Source organism: Triticum aestivum, chromosome 7D (genome assembly GCF_018294505.1).
Source record: "Triticum aestivum cultivar Chinese Spring chromosome 7D, IWGSC CS RefSeq v2.1, whole genome shotgun sequence".
Taxonomy (NCBI): domain Eukaryota; kingdom Viridiplantae; phylum Streptophyta; class Magnoliopsida; order Poales; family Poaceae; genus Triticum; species Triticum aestivum.
The window spans coordinates 241039357-241050619 of NC_057814.1; positions in this window are offsets into that span (position 1 = coordinate 241039357).

Here is an 11263-nt window from a genome sequence, read left to right on the forward strand (position 1 = left end):
CCCTAGATGTCTAGCCTGTATGATTATGATTGCCTCTACGGACAAAACCCTCCGGTTTATATAGACACCGGAGGGACCTAGGGTTGTATAGAGTCGGTTTACATAGGAAGGAATCTTCACATCCGAACGCCAAGCTTGCCTTCCACGTAAATGAGAGTCCCATCCAGACACGGGAAGAAGTCTTCTGTCTTTGTATCTTCATGGCCCATTAGTCCGGCCCACATCACATAGCCCGGAAGCCCGAGAACCCCTTAATCTAGGACTCCCTCAGTAGCCCCTGAACTAGGCTTCAATGACGATGTGTCCGGCGTGCAGATTGTCTTGGACATTCTTCTGTCTTTGTATCTTCATGGCCCATTAGTCCGGCCCACATCACATAGCCCGGAAGCCCGAGAACCCCTTAATCTAGGACTCCCTCAGTAGCCCCTGAACCAGGCTTCAATGACGATGTGTCCGGCGCGCAGATTGTCTTGGACATTGCAAGGCGGGTTCCTCCTCCGGATACTTCAAAGTAGTCCTCGAACACAGAAAACGTGTCCGGCTCTGCGAAACAGACACCATACACAACCACAATAGGGTATAATATTTAACAAGTCCCATCTACTGACAACTTTTTTGGCGAGACGTTACATCCCTTGCCTGGTTATTATTTCGAACCATTTTTCAGCCTCTCGCTCCACGTTACGAGACGCGGTCTTTATTGGCACATCTTGTCAAAGAAGAGATCGTTCCCCCTTATCACGGGATTCTTATAAATATGGGCGTGGGTAATCCAACCGTGTTGTTTGCATGACCCCTTGGGAATAGGCAAGCTTTAAGGTCCGTGAGGAGGCGTTCGATATTCGTCGCCTTTATAAAGGGGTATAGACCCGTCTTTCTCCCCCATGCCTACCTCTTCCTCAGCCTTTCTAGCCTCAAGCTCCAGCGCCCAGGTCTCGATTTCTTCCATTGTTACCAAGCCTTCTAGTTATGTCCGGATCCAGCTCCCAAGGCAGGTGCACGGTCTCCTCGGTCACCGAGGAAGATATCGTGAAGCTCCGGGAGGCGATGTACCTGACTGCGGAAATCCCCCACAGGCTCCCTGCCAAGGGGCAGGTTATCCCCACACCAAAATCTGGCGAGAGGGTTCTATTCATCTCTCACTTCCTCCACGGGCTAGGGCTCACTCTCCACCCCTTCGTTCGTGGCCTTATGTTCTATTATGGGCTAGATTTTCATGATCTAGCTCCGGACTCCTTTCTTCACATCTCGACGTTTATCGTCATGTGTGAGGCTTTTCTCCGCATCCCTCCACACTTCGGCCTATGGCTCAAGACCTTCAATGTGAAGTCGAAGATAGTCGACGAGGAGCAGGCAGAGTGCGGCGGTGCTATGGTGAGCAAGCTCGCCAATACTATCTGGCCAAAAGGCACCTTCACGGAAACCTCCAACTTATGGCAGCGCGAGTGGTTCTATATCACCGAACCCCGCGGTACGAAATGGGCGGCCACACCTACGTTCCGATCTGGCCCTCCATTGCGACTCACATCATGGATTAATAAAAGGCTAGACTGGGGATCAACTGACGAAGTGTAGACGCTGCAAAGTCGTATCCAGAGCATCCTCGATAAGGACACCGACCTCATTAACGTGATCCAGGTGATGCTAGTCCGCCGGATCCTCCCGTGCCAGCGACGGCCTCTCCACATGTGGGAGTTCAATCCGGAAGGACCGCGGACCCTTCAGCAATTCTTTGGCACAACGCGTAGAGGGATGTGGAAACTATTCTTCAACACTCGAAAGAAGTGGCCGGACACATCCGAGGACATCGGCCTCGACCGCAACCATCCGGATACCTCGGTAAGCACCCAACTTCTGAATGCAACTCAGTTGATTATCCCATAGCGATGTACTGAGAAACCTATCTTCGACCAGGGCTGGATAAAGAAGGCGGAATAAATAAGGTGTTCGGCTCCACTTCTCGAAGAATTAGCTGATCCTATGTTAATGAGGATGCTGGCCCCGGGGCCGTATCAAATCCGGCGAAGGAGGACAAGAAGAAGAGCAAAAGGGCTGATGGTGGCCTCCGCTCTAAAGGTATACTAGACGCTACGTCCGGGGAGACTGAACTTCCCTCTTCTAAAGATGAAGACGAAGGGGAAGGTGAAGGTGATATCCCTTCTCCCCACGGGAAGAAAAGGACTGCCTCCGAAGACTTGGAGGTGGAGGCACCCAAGAGAGGGAAGATGTCCCTGTCAGATGGTTCGGGTTCAGAAGCCGATGTTGACGCAGAGCTCCTCTCTAGGGACAAGCCCTTTGCCGAATCGTAAGTGAACAAGGATGCTCTAGACATGTCCCGTTCTTTTCGGTTTGCCAGGGTAACATTTAAACTATATGTTTGCAGTCCGGCCTGCTATCTACCTCAACAGTCCTCCTCATTGGGGGACTTGCCTCCGGAGATGATGGAAAGCGAGACGCCTCCACAAGCTTCCTCGCCCCTAAGGGCGGACGACTTCGAGGTGTCGTCCCGGCGGATCTCCCCTGACCATCCCGCGGCGTAGGGGACAATGAAGACAGCGCCCGAAGGTGATACTTCGACTGTCAAGGGTCCCCGGGAGGCAGCCCCCACGGGGACCAACAACGAGGGCCCTGAACTATCAGGTTTACAGCCGAAGACGACTCTAGGGTCGAGTAAGCGTACCCCTTTGAAGGGAGTCCGTACTCCCGCAGCAGCCTCTAGGAATCCGGAGGTGCCGGATACACTGATGGGCACATTGAAAAGTGCGTCCATCTCAGAGGAACATCGTACCTTAATGGGTACAGTAGTTGAGAGGATTCTGTCCGCGAGAAGCGGATTGAATGAAACCTTCACGGGCCTGCTGAGAGGCTTCGAGGTATGCAATGTAATATCTTCAACCGCTCTTTACATGCAAAATGCGCCTGTGTATAGATAGTAGCCACTGAGACTCTGGTCGATTTCCATCGGGTGGTGATCAGAGGATCAAAAAGATATGCTCAGGAAGTAACATAATTAATTTGAAAACAGGCTATTATGTCAATGGCGACCACCCAAGCTGCGGAAGTTGCAGATCTAAAGCATAAACTTGAGTTAGCTGATGAGGACATTACTCTTATTAACAGGCGGCTCAACGAGGCACAAGGTATGTTTTGGGACAGCCCGCTTATGCATGTATAATAGTATGAGCACGAAGATGCAAATTATACACTGTGACATGCATAACTGTAGATGGTGCTGCCGCGGTTGAGACCCTTCGGGCCGAGCTTGCCCGGGCCAAGGAGCAGGCCAGAGTGAGCAATGTGGCTGCCAAGAAGGCGCTGCTGATTTAAAGGCCGAACAGGCCACTCGGCGTCAGTGCGAGGAAAGAATATCTACCATAGAGCGAGAGTTAAAGGATGCCACTGGCAAATGCAAATCACTCGAGGAGGATAACAAAGCCAAGGCAGCCGAACTCGACAAGGCCTTACAAGAGGCGAGAGAAGCACGGTCCAAGTCTAGAGCGGCTCGGGAGGAGATCCGGCAAGCTGGGGAGATAACGGGTGGTAAGCCCTTTCTTTTACAGACTAAGTTCGGTGACCCGAAGTATGCTCTGCTTAATCAATTGTGGAGTTCTCCAGACGCGTTCTTGGACCTGCCGAAGAGTGTCTCCGATGCGGCGCGGTTCTTCCAAGCATAGGAAGGACGTGCTGCGGAGAAGCTTTTCTGGTCACAATTCAACGTGCCACGGCGTCCGGCGTTGCTGAACAAACAGATGGTCCAGTGGGCCGAGCTCCACAAGATGTCCGGAGCTGCCATGAAGGACATCGTGGTCCAGCTATGGCCTGCTGAACCCATTCCGAACAACTATTTTGGTTTGGTGCAGCGACTTGTCGATGCAGTGCCGCGTATCGACGCCGTTAAGCGGTCGGCGTGCATAGAAGGTGCCCGGATGGCCTTCGCCCGCGTCAAGATGTACTGGGCAGAGATGAAGGCCACCGATGTTGCAGCTAAGGGCCCGCCCGGAGGCAAGGACCATCACACGCCGGAGCATTATTTGGAGGACGTCCTAGAGGGCACCCGCTTGATAGAGGGTCAGTGCTCGAAGGATATTATGTTCGAATAAATGCGCCGGAATTGTGAGAACAATATTATGATACATTAAGGCTGTGTTATATTCATACCTTTGCCTGAAAGTTATTTCCTCCTGTGCGGCCGTTTTTTATAATCTGAAAGTTTGCCAGTCGTCCGCTTCAGCCCCCTCGCATATAATACAGGGGTGTTCGGAATAGCACCTGATCACTCTTGACCCAACGTCTTGGTCCGTAACAGAGGTGTCAGTGCGGCGAACTAGGCAATCCGACTATAGGGCTTTAACACTTTCACTTAGCCATAGGAGTTTGATGGTGGGTCTAAGATGTAGCCCCTGGTATGTACGCAGTTATCCGAATACGGTTGCATTACATAGGTGACCAGAAAACGGTCCTTCGTGTAGTATGGAAGAAATCGCAAAAGATTCTGATAAGTCACCGAGTGGTTGACCAGCTCTCGCCACATCATGACAGTAATTTTTCGGCTTTCTCTACTGAGGTGTTTAACCAGGTGAACCGGAAACACAATCGCAGTAGTTCTCCCTTTACTACCCTAGCCAATAAGACGAAACGTAAGGTAGTAAGCACAGGAGCCGGGCAACCCAACTATTGACCAAAGACATGATTCGGAGCTGATGCATATAATGTCAAACTCGTGACGTCGAAGTATGCTGTAGAGCTGTTCGGACTTTTCGGCAACCCATATGTTGTCATATCGAGCCCCTGGCGATTTGTGCCGAGGTGTGTGGGTGAGACAACCGAAGAAGCAAAATACAGTTCTATGAGGAGAAGCAAATGCTGAAGACGGATTATGTTCACGGGAACCTGATTGATACGTCGAAACACAATCTTATAGATTATAACACCACTACCTAGGCCATTTTACATGCCAGGGGTCGAAGGCTAAGGAAAAAGGCTCTATACAGGTTTTAAATAGAGTGTTGGTCTACAGAAAATCTTTTGGACCTCCTGTCGCACGTCTGTGCTGCCTTTGCCTCAGCGAAAAGGATTCCTTAAAAGGAGTAATCTTTGGTTATTTGTACGAAACCGGGCTCAGAAAGAGTCCTTGCAGGTCCGTAGGATGAACCGGTTTTGATTCACCTGTGGCAAAATATAAGATATTGTTAGAAAAGAGAAGAAGGCTGTAGGAGGGCGAACCGTACTGTAGGCCTGTCCGTATTTTGCCTCTGTTGATGACCAAGGTATTTTAAGTGCATAATTATGCATGCGGGATACGAACTTCGCGGGTATATGCGGCAAAGGACGGAGACGGAATTGCTAATCTAGCTCTAAAATTGACCAGTCCTGTGTAATAGAGGCCGGTGGCTTAATGGCCGATGAGATATGCGGCTTGACGGGGCCGCTTTGTACTTCGGCTGCGATGGCCGTGGTATGCTCCTCGGTACGGAGGGAGCGTTCCGTGTTTCCGTTGATCGTGATGACGCCGCATGGACCGGGCATCTTAAGCTTTAGATAGGCGTAGTGTGGGACCGCATTGAAACGAGCAAAAGCGGTCCGCCCGAGCAGTGCATGGTAGCCACTTCGGAACGGGACAATATTGAAGGTCAAGTCTTCGCTTTGAAAGTTGTCTGGCGAACCGAAAACGACTTCCAACATGATTGAGCCCGTGCAGTGAGCTTCAACGCCGGGTATTACTCCCTTGACGGTAGTTGTGGTGGGCTTGATCCTTGAGGGGTCAATGCCCATCTTGCGGACAGTGTCTTGATAAAGTAAATTAAGGCTACTGCCGTCGTCCATAAGGACTCGCATGAGATGGAATCCATCGATAATTGGATCGAGGACCAGAGCTACCGAACCTCCGTGACAGATATTGGTTGGGTGGTCCTTGCGATCAAAAGTGATCGAGCAGGCCGCCCATGGGTTAAATTTTGGGGCGACCGGCTTTATGGCGTAGACGTCTCGTAGTGCGCGCTTGCGCTCCCTTGTAGGGATATGCGTCACATATAGCATGTTTACTATTTTGACTTCGGGGGGAAATTGCTTCTGTCCCCCGGTGTTCGGTTGGCGAGTCTCTTCGTCTTCGCTGTCACTGGGCGGCCCCTTCCCTTTGTGTTCAGCATTGAGCTTGCCGGCTTGTTTGAATACCCAGCAATTTCTATTGGTATGGTTGGCGGGTTTGTCAGGGCTGCCATGAATCTGACAGGGCCGATCCAGTATCTTGTCTAGACTGGATGGACCATCTATGTTTGCCTTGAATGGCTTCTTCCGTTGACCAGATTTGGGACCACTGAATCCGGCGTTGACCGCCTTATCTTGGGTTCCTGCATTATTGTATCGACGCTTGTTTTTATTGCGTCATGGCTTGCCATTGCCGTCCCTGGATTCGGAGGTGCCTGGATCACTGGTGCTATTGCTTCTACGAGCAAGCCAGCTATCTTCTCCCGCGCAAAAGTGGGTCATCAGTGCGGTAAGAGCTGCCATGGACTTAGGTTTTTCTTGGCCGAGGTGACAGGCAAGCCACTCATCTCAGACGCTATGTTTAAAGGCCGCGAGGGCTTCAGCGTCCGGATAGTTGACAATTTGGTTCTTTTTAATTAGGAACCTATTCCAGAGTCTCCTGGCTGACTCTCCGGGCTGCTGGATGATGTGACTGAGGTCATCGGCGTCCGGAGGCCGGACATATGCACTACAAAAAAAAGACACTTCCGTGATGATACGTGTTTGTCACAGTAGGTCACGTTTTCTGTCATGCATGTACATCCATGACAAATTTATGACAGAATCAAGATAGTCATACCTGTGCTTCCGTAGAAGTGTTCCATGACATTACCAAAATTATCATCACGGAAGTGTCCACTTCCATGACGATAAATCGCGCGTCATAGAAGTGCTTTCGTCAAGGGTGACCGGCACGTGGCATCCACCGTAACGGAACCGTTAAGCTACCGGGTCCGGTTTTGGATCCGATAACCCGTTAACAGCCCTGACCAATGGGGATTTTCCACATGTAAAATCATCATTGGCTGGAGGAAACACGTGTCGGCTCAGCGTTGGGACAGACGTCATCCACTAATTGGACATGAGGCACCTATGATACGTCGACACGTGGCACGGCCCAACAGAGGCCATTCCTGTGAAAAGGCCGACCCGTTTGACTTGGTCAAAAGGTGGCGGGCCGGCCCACGGCAAGCCTGTTAACGGCCTGTTCACATATAGCCCATTTACAACCCGCTAACCCATGGCCCGTTTACGGCCTATCCGAATTAGGCCCAGTAGCTCATCTGGGCCGTCCAATGTAATTCCAGCCTGTTTTAACTTCCGGCCCATGTATGGCCCATGAAGTCTTTTGGCCCATATGAGGCCCTTAGTAACCCTCGGCCCACTAACGGCCCGTGGTAAAACTGGCCCGTAATGAACAGTGTATCACTTTATACCCATTAACAGCCCATTATTCTGTTGGGCCGTTTCCAGCCCATGTTATCTTTCGGCCTTCTTAGGGCCCATTTATTCTTGGGCTCATTTCTAGCATTCGTTTACTTTCGGCCCGTTACTATAATTTTCTGCTTGTGGGCCAAATACAGCCCATGGTTACAGTCGGCCCGTTTGTGGCCCGTTAATACGTTGGCCGTTTTCATAGTGTCATCAAATACAGCCTATTAACGACGGCCCGTTATGGTCGGCCCATGAACGGACGATTTCAACTCTAGCCCATTTACGGCCATAATGTGGTCTGTTATTGGCCCATGTTTGGCCAACCGATCATACGGCCCGTAGAAGGCCCATTGTGTCTACGCCCCGTAGAAGGCCCATTGTGTCTACGCCCCGTAGAAGGCCCATTGTTTCTACGTCCCTTAGAAGGCCCATTGTTTCTACGGCACGTAGGAGGCCCATGTTAACTACAGTAAATATGTAGCCCATTGTTAATGTGGCCTAGTTTTAAAAATAGGTTATTCCGGCCACTAGTAAACCGCAGAAAAAGAACTGCACTGACTATAAGAAAACAAATAAACAAGACAAGGATATAAATAAGCAAGTAACTTACGCTAGGCTATCACGGCTATTACACACATTACATCCACTGGGCATCAAAGTTTGCCACAAATGCAAATATAGGGAACAAAGCAGCATATAAACGCCGCAGCAAAACAAGTCCAGAACTGAAACCACTTCAGAAGAGCTCAAGAAACAATATGTACGCATAATGCTGGCAAGATGCTTAGCAAGCTTATTAACTTTCTCTTGTTTGGCACTTAAATCCTCCAGCACTTGCTGTTGCACCAGAAAGTATGCATCTGAATTCTGCAGGGACTTCCTCAGTCCTTCGGCTTCCTGTCGTATAACATCTGATCGATGTCATTCAACTTGAAGTTGAGAATCAAGAAGCCGAACTGATTCATGCAGCGAGTACGAAGAGCTGGTGCCAGCAGTAGTAGCCAGTAACTCGAACACTACATCAAGACAGGACTTTGGGGTTGTCTCAGTGTCTTCAATATAGTTTTTATCAGCATTCTTGGAGAACAACGGGGATGTCTCACTATCTTGAACCTGATCTGCATTACTTCCTTTTCCATTGCATAACGGGGTACTCTTCTCCAATATTTTATCCGCGTTCTAAAGGAGAAACAAACAAACACATCACATGTTTACAATGTAGTATATGAAACTCATTTTGGTAAACCACTTTAGTAGTAAGGTGGACAGGATAACAACATGAAACAACCATATATCTATGTAGTATGGTCACTGTATGGTCTATATCATTCTATTTTATGTTGCCAAATCAAGATAGATACAGTTCGAATCATATCTATTTAAGACAAAGCAGCATAGACAGAATATAAGTGTGGGAAACTACACAGCAATAGCAACACTTGTAATGTGCATGGCATGAGAACATAACTATTTATTCAATTGAAACTGAAATCAACATAGAGCAAGTTACTTGTTTGATGTTCACAAAGGACTTCTTATCAAGCATCTTCACAAATTCTATAACAAGGTTGATGTTCCTTGGGTGACCCTGATATGGAAGAGCTACTATGATCATGGGGTTCCACAGGCAACAAGTAATGCTGGATCTTTCTGGTGGAGGGATGTTCTGAAGCTGCATGAGGCTTACACTGCTATAGCCTCAGCTCATATCAACATGGGTGATTCTGCTCTGTTCTGGACAGACTCTTGGCACATTGGCGGCTCTGCTAGACCCATATGTTGGAGATTGCAAGGTTGTTTTCTTTTGTCAATTATGATAGGATCTCTGTGCGGGAATTTCTTCACTCCCAGGACCTTTACTCTATGTTTTATTTGCCTCTTTTTCATGAGGCTGCTGCTGAGTTACACATGCTGGAAGGTTGGATCATGCAGTTGGACAGAGACCCCACTACACCTGATGTCTGGATATGGCCTGGTCAATCAGGAGGATACAGTGCCAAAAGTTTTTACATGATCATGCACTCACACCTACCTACAATACAACCTTGCAAATGGCCATGGTAGAGTAAGTGCACCATGAAGATCAAGGTGTTCGGCTGGCTATTATTCTTTGACAGACTTAACACCAAGGATATGCTGGTTAGGAGACACTGGCGCTCAAATCAGGATGACAATCTTTGCCTCATTTGCAGTGAGCTGGCGTATGAGGATAGAATCCATCTGTTTTTTAAATGCACCTTCAGCTGTAGAGTCTGGAGCTACTTGGGCATTGATTGGTCTGGAGGCTCAGATATTCTGCAATGTATCCTGCATGCTAGGTCCAGCTTCACGCACCCTTTCTTCGTTGAAGTTATGCTCACAGCAGCATGGAATATTTGGATTTTGAGAAATGGCAGAACCTTCAGAGCTGAGAGAGCTACTTTCAGTGCTTGGAAGTGTAAATTCATCCATGATATCTCTTTGCTTGCTCATAGGGTGAAGGATGGTACAAAACCAAAACTCTTGGCTTGGGTTGCTTCTTTGTTGTAATGCAGGTAGAGTTGTTTAGCCATAGGTAGGCTCTTTTACTTTTTCCTTCCTTGTATAGTCTGTAATTTGTTTGTATAGTTCTGCTTTCTTTAATAAAGGGCTATGGGGCTTTGCCTCACAGTAAATATTCAAAAAAAACATAGAGCAAGTTACAACAGCAAACACGTTAAAGAAACAGGTTTAAAACATACCAGTTGCACCATTGGAGTTTCAATTGCATCCTTCAAATTTGAAATTGGTTGGTATGAGTAAATACAGTGATGCAAGAGCAAAGTAGTATGAACCATAGCTACGGAACTTGGCCTGAGAACAATTCTTCTTCTGCTTTAAGCGTTGACTTGGGGTTCGGAGTGGTGGTCGTCGTGCTTTGGGCACTGCAGTTGCCTTACTAACTGCTCATGTTTGGGTGCTCTGTGGTGGAGACGGTGTTGTGTCAACGAGAACTGGGTTACTATCTGCTGGGGTTGGGGTTAGAAGGGGTGTAGCTAGTTCTCTGTCCAACTGGGTAGGGGTACAATCTGCGTGAGTCTGGGTTATGTGTGGTGGGGCTGGTTCTTGGGCAAGTACAACCGTGGTTCTATCTCCATCGACAGGTAGCACGATCTTTTCTGAAGACCGTGTTTTTACTCCCACAGATACTGCCATCACCCCTCCAATTGAAATGGCTGATAAACAAGAAAAGTAATTGAATGTACAGACATTGTAAGATAGACAGGTGCAATGGATAGTAAGGAAGAAAACAGGGCATGAAATAATTCACATTTATGTTGTCTAACCAAACAGAATAGCAGGACATAATTTCAAATATATGATGGGTAATTAAACAGGATAGCATGACACAATTTCACATGTATGATGGCTAACTAAACAGGATAGAATTACGTACTTCAAAATATGATGACTATGTAAACAGGATGACATGATATAACTATACGATGTGTCTATTAAAGTGGTTGGCATGCCATAAATCACAAACATGCCGTCGATGGAAACATGATGGCATGATACAATTCATGGATAGAATGACATAATTCAAAATATGATGACTATGAGAACAGGATGAGATGATATAACTATATTATGTCTTTAGAAAATGGGTTGGCATGCCATAATTTAGATACATGTTGTCTATGTAAACATCATAGCATGATATAATTCAAATATATGATTTATATGTTGGGGAACGTAGTAATTTCAAATCATACGCACACGCAAGATCATGGTGATGCATAGCAACGAGAGGGGAGAGTGTTGTCCACGTACCCTCGTAGACCGA